Source organism: Tachypleus tridentatus, chromosome 12 (genome assembly GCF_004210375.1).
Source record: "Tachypleus tridentatus isolate NWPU-2018 chromosome 12, ASM421037v1, whole genome shotgun sequence".
Taxonomy (NCBI): domain Eukaryota; kingdom Metazoa; phylum Arthropoda; class Merostomata; order Xiphosura; family Limulidae; genus Tachypleus; species Tachypleus tridentatus.
Window position 1 is genome coordinate 100,276,552 of NC_134836.1, and position 5,480 is coordinate 100,282,031.

The window sequence follows — 5,480 nt, forward strand, 5'->3', positions numbered from 1 at the left end:
CGAACTCACAGTTTATAGAGCCTCAAGTGTTCTGCTAGTTAACAGTACCTATTTTTGCACTTCATAAACTGAATTGCTTGAAAGTAAAAATATAATAAAATTAATAAATCTGGTACAAAACAAAGTGACATTGAACTTGGAATTGCCAAAAGAACTAGTACTAAGTACTAGCAGAATTTCACTCCTAGAAGCAGTCATTTTGAGGAGTGATGTGTGTTTTGTTATAATATTTAGGATCCCCGTGTATAGCCAGTGGGTCCACATTTTGCGTTAACAATAGCCTTGGCTCTTACAAACGTTTTTCCTAAAATTCGATAATTATTTGGTGGAATAGATTGCTATTTTTCTCACTTTGTGACTCTAGGCATAGTGAACTTTTTGGGTGTGTTACATCTGTCCCTTTTTGAAGTGTTCAAAAGCAGTTTAACTGGAGGCTTGGGTTGGCCAAGAGAGATACTGAAGATTATTTGTGTTTACACAACAACGAAAACAACAAAAAGCTGTAACACACACACACACGCATAAAACACTTAACACGTTTAAGCCGTACAAAAACAACACATAATAGATGCATAAAAAGTTAAAATTAATCTTCCTGGTAAAATTTAACCCGACTTTTCCTGTCATTTTGTTGGTTCTTGTTTTATGTTCATCTTCCCCGTCTTCATATTGATTCTTATTTCGAGTTAAACTCGTTCATCATTCTATACTTCGTTGTCGACTGTCACTTCAAACTTGTTTTACTGTTGACACATTTATTTCAAAATAAATTCACCCTTGTGTTAACTCTCGTCACACGCCTCCCAGCGGCTCAGCGATAAGTTGGAAGGCGTACAACGTTAAAAAAAAAACAGGTTTAGATAATCGTGGTGGACAAAGTACAAATAGCCCACAATGTAGGTTTTCGCTTACCAACAACAAACATTACTCTTTCTATTATACTGAAACGTTTCACTCTTTATTTTGTCAGTAAAATGGGTATTATTTCTTATAGAAAAGCCCCATCAATATAGTTTTTTTAAGTTTAAAAGACGCAATTCTTGCAACATTTTGAAACAAAGGTTTAATTATTCAGAACCTACCAAGTGAATCTATATTAGGCCGGCATGTCCAGGTGGGTTAAGGCGTTTGACTCGTAATCTGAGGGTCGCGGGTTCGAATCCCCGCTACACCAAACACGCTCGCCCTTTCAGCCGTGGGGGCGTTATAAGTGATGGTCATTCCCACTATTCGTTGGTAAAAGAGTAGCCGAAGAGTGAGTGGTGATAACTAGCTGCCTTCCCTCTCGTCTTACACTGCAAAATTAGGGACGGCTAGCGCAGATAGCCCTCGTGTAGCTTTGCGCGAAATTAAGAAAAACAAACAAACAATGAAATGCTAACACTAAACACCCTTTCTCTTATTAAGCTTATATCTATGCTAAATATTTGCTAACCAAATTTTCCATCACTTCAAAAATATCACACAATCTTAACTTATTTAACTTATACAAAAATATTCTTCAGCTATTTTATACCGATACTTGTCTCACACAGATGTTTAAGTTATGATAACCTTTTTCAAAGTTTCAAATTTGAGGTTTCGTCTTCTGAACGTTTTCTCAATAACTGTAAGAAAAGAAAGGTCATTGGTTGAAAATCGTAATGCTATATACATTTATGTTTTAGGTTAAACAGTGGTGGTTAAACTTAATAACTGTTATAACATGCAAGAGATGTCAACCATAAATCATTATTTGCTTCTTTATTGTGATATATTTTGATAATATGAAAAGTTTATTTCTTCTATAGATGTCTCAACCATTGCACTTACGACAAGACAACTCGTTATTGACTATTGACTCCTTTTTCCCTCAGCCTCTTCAGTTGTGGATGCAAAGTGCTCAATGTGAAGGTGTAAGTGAATGTTCTAATTTCGTTTGTTTCAGAAAAAAACTTAAGTTACGTATTTTTATAAATATGTCTGTTTGTCATCAAGTACAAACTACACAATGGGCAATATTTTGTAAAACATTCTAGATGTTGTCTTAGTTGTTTGTTTTTTCTTTGTATAACTACATTGGTATGAATATTTCATACCGTAGTTAGAAAAATATCAAAAACATATTTCTTGCCATTCAGAATAGGATTGTGATATTTGATTGATTGCTTTGGCAGATTCAATTGTGAAATGAGCAAAATCTACCAATTAGAGAAAGATTTATAGAAATAGATTGGTGGCTATACAATCTACTTAAGTAGTTCAAGAGTTGAGGACGACGTTTGGAAAGTCTTCCACCTTTCGGTGGAGTGATTGAGAGTAGATTAAACCAATAATAGTCATAAGTTTGTGATTTCTAGACCCGAGTCTTTGTTCAAAGAATGTTTTATTGCGTTGGTATAGAAAAATTCCTTTATATTTCTTGTCTTCCAAAATCTATCTGATTTGACAATTTTTTCTTTGACCTAGCGTATTTTCTTTCCAGTTAACAAAATATGTTCTGCAATAGATGAATCTCTGTGCTCTCTATACTTGAGCTGAATAAATGGATTGTACGTTACCAACATATTACTTATAGGTAGTTGTTGCTCATTTCACAGTCCATTCAAAAATGCTTCTCGCCGTTCTATGGAACCAACTTGTATATAAATGGAATAATAATTCATCACAGTTTGTGTCTACTTCCTGACACAACAACAGCTAATAGAATATGAGAATTACGAATTCCAACAGCATCCTCAGGAGTTCCATTTCTCTCGATGGACTTGGCAGATAGCCCAATGTGGCTTTGCTATAAGAAAACGCACTCAAACACACACTTAATAGCATCCACCTTTTCACTTATTTATTTGTTAGCTGTTCTCTATTTCGGTAAAAAACGGGAAAAAAGCAGCCAAAGTAGTGACTGTAGAGGTGCTTTCTGTTACCCACTTTCAACACAGAACTCTTATTATTCGTTCACAGTGTTTTATATGACGGTTGTTGACTCCGAAAGTGTCCCACTGGTAGAGTTTTGTAAGGTCGCGGTTCAAAATAGGAAGTGGGTATAACTCAAGAAACAGCTCTTCATATCAGCTCTATGGTGACTATTAAAAATGAAACGTCATTGTATTTTTTTATTATTACAATAGTGGCAGTATTTTTTTCTCATTGCATTCCTCCATAGAGAGCGTTAACGCATTTTCAGGGATGTATAAGACGTATGTATGCCCGTGTTGTGTTACGGAAATTTTAATAAAGTTTTTTTTTCTGTGTAAGGACGTAGCGTCACCAATGAATGTAACTAAGATTTTTGTTTAGTTTGTTCTGAACTTTGCGCAAAGCTACTTGAGGGCTATCTGTGCTAGCCGTCCCTAATTTAGCAGTGTAAGACTAGAGGGAAGACAGCTAGTCATCACCACCAATCGCCAACTCTTGGGTTACTCTTTTACCAACTGATAGTTGGTTTGACCGTCACGTTATAACACCCTCACGGCTAAAAGGGCGAGCATGTTTGGTGCGACCGGGATTGGAACCCGCGACCCTCGGATTACAAATCGAACGCCTTAACCCACCTGGCCATGCCGGGCCAGCAGTAAGATCTAAATTAAGATAAACTTATTAGCTAAATCACGAAATTTTCATAACAAGTCCAAGAAGCTAGGTATGAAATTTACTGATATATAAATAACAACATATTGTTGTTTTTTTATAGCGTTATCCAGAAATTTCTAGACAGACGAGAAAATTCCTGGCTGGGAAGAGTGATTTTTTTTTTGTATTTCAGCAGACCACAATTTTACCATGTGATCTACTTTGATGTAAACTAAACTGTCGTGTTAATTTGGTTCGATATATATGGATGCAATTCCCTTTATAGGTCAGTTGGTTAGAACACTCGATTCGCAATCTTTGGGTTGTGAGTTCAGATCTCCTTTGCTAAACATACTGGACCTTTCAGCCGTGAGAACATTATAACTTAACGATCAATCCCAGTATTTGTTGGTAAAAGAGTAGCCCGAGTGTTGGCAGTGGGTAGACTGAGTAGCTACCTTTTCTCTAGTCTATCACTATTAAATTAGGAACGGCCAGTGCAGATAGCCTTCGAGTAGCTCTGCCTTAAAATCGAAATTAAATCATTCTTTTTATTTTATTTTAAAACCTTGATGTAGTAATCCATTTTGTCTTCTCCCTCGAGCATAATATTATCTTTCCCAAATGAAAAATGGGGATTTACCTGCTAGCAATTTACTGGAAAGGTATTTTTGAACAATTCAAATTACCACATTGAGCCACGTACACTGTCAGTTCGCGTCGTAGTGAGCATTTATATGCAAACAAGTATTTCTGTTCACGTGTGTGTATATATATATATATGTTGTATATAGTAAAACTAGTGTTTATTTTGTTCGCAAACCTTCACTGAATTTACCTGGCATCATTAGGTAAATCTGGTGAAACGTTAATGAACAAAATAAACAACATTTTAGAAACGCCGTACCTGTTCCAAAAATAATCTTAGTTACTGATAAAGCTACAATTTATCATAAAATAATATTTAAAGAGTAAGTAAACTGAAAATAAAAGTGTTAGAGTGAAAACAAATTATTACTATGTATACTGTGTGTATAGGATAAAAATTGTATGAATGACAATTTATGTTTTTAAACGTAGCGTTATTTCTATTTTCACAAATGTTACACGTAACGCTAGAAGTTAATATTGTTTGTTTGTTTTTGAATTTCGCGCAAAGCTACTCGAGAGCTATCTGCGCTAGCCGTCCCTAATTTAGCAGTGTAAGACTAGAGGGAAGGCAGCTAATCATCACTACCCACCGCCAACTCTTGGGCTACTCTGTTCCCAACGAATAGTGAGATTGACCTTCACATTATAACGCCCCCACGGCTGAAAGGGCGAGCATGTTTGGTGCGACCGAGATTCGAACCCGCGACTCTCAGATTACAAGTCGAACGCCTGAACACACTTGGCCAAGAAGTTAATATGCTTTATCACACGTACATTTGATAAGAGTTAAACATATTAATATATTATTCATCTTTCGTTCAGTGTCCTCTCTTTTACAATGGAGACGTCAATCCATTCGACAACTACACCTTGGTACTCAATTCTACTTCATGGACCAACTTAACTCTAATTACTAGACGTGGACATAATACAGTTTGTAGGTATGTCTTCTAACAGTTACGTATTGAAGCATTATTTTTTTCGCCACCTTTCAAATAAAGAATAGGAATAAGTAATAACAATCTAAAAAAACTAATTGTTTTAGTAGTTGTGTGGTGTAATGTCCCAATAAGACTGGTTATGATCTTATTTAGATCTTTCTTTAATGGCTCTTTTTCGGGTTTCTTGTAAGAAATTCGTGTAATGACACTTTATCTGCACAATACATTAGAGTAACTATCGATCAGAAGATACAGCTTCAACAGTTTAGGTGTTACACACATCATAATATTCATTATTATTTTGTTTTTTTCTAATTTCAAACAATCACTGGCTGA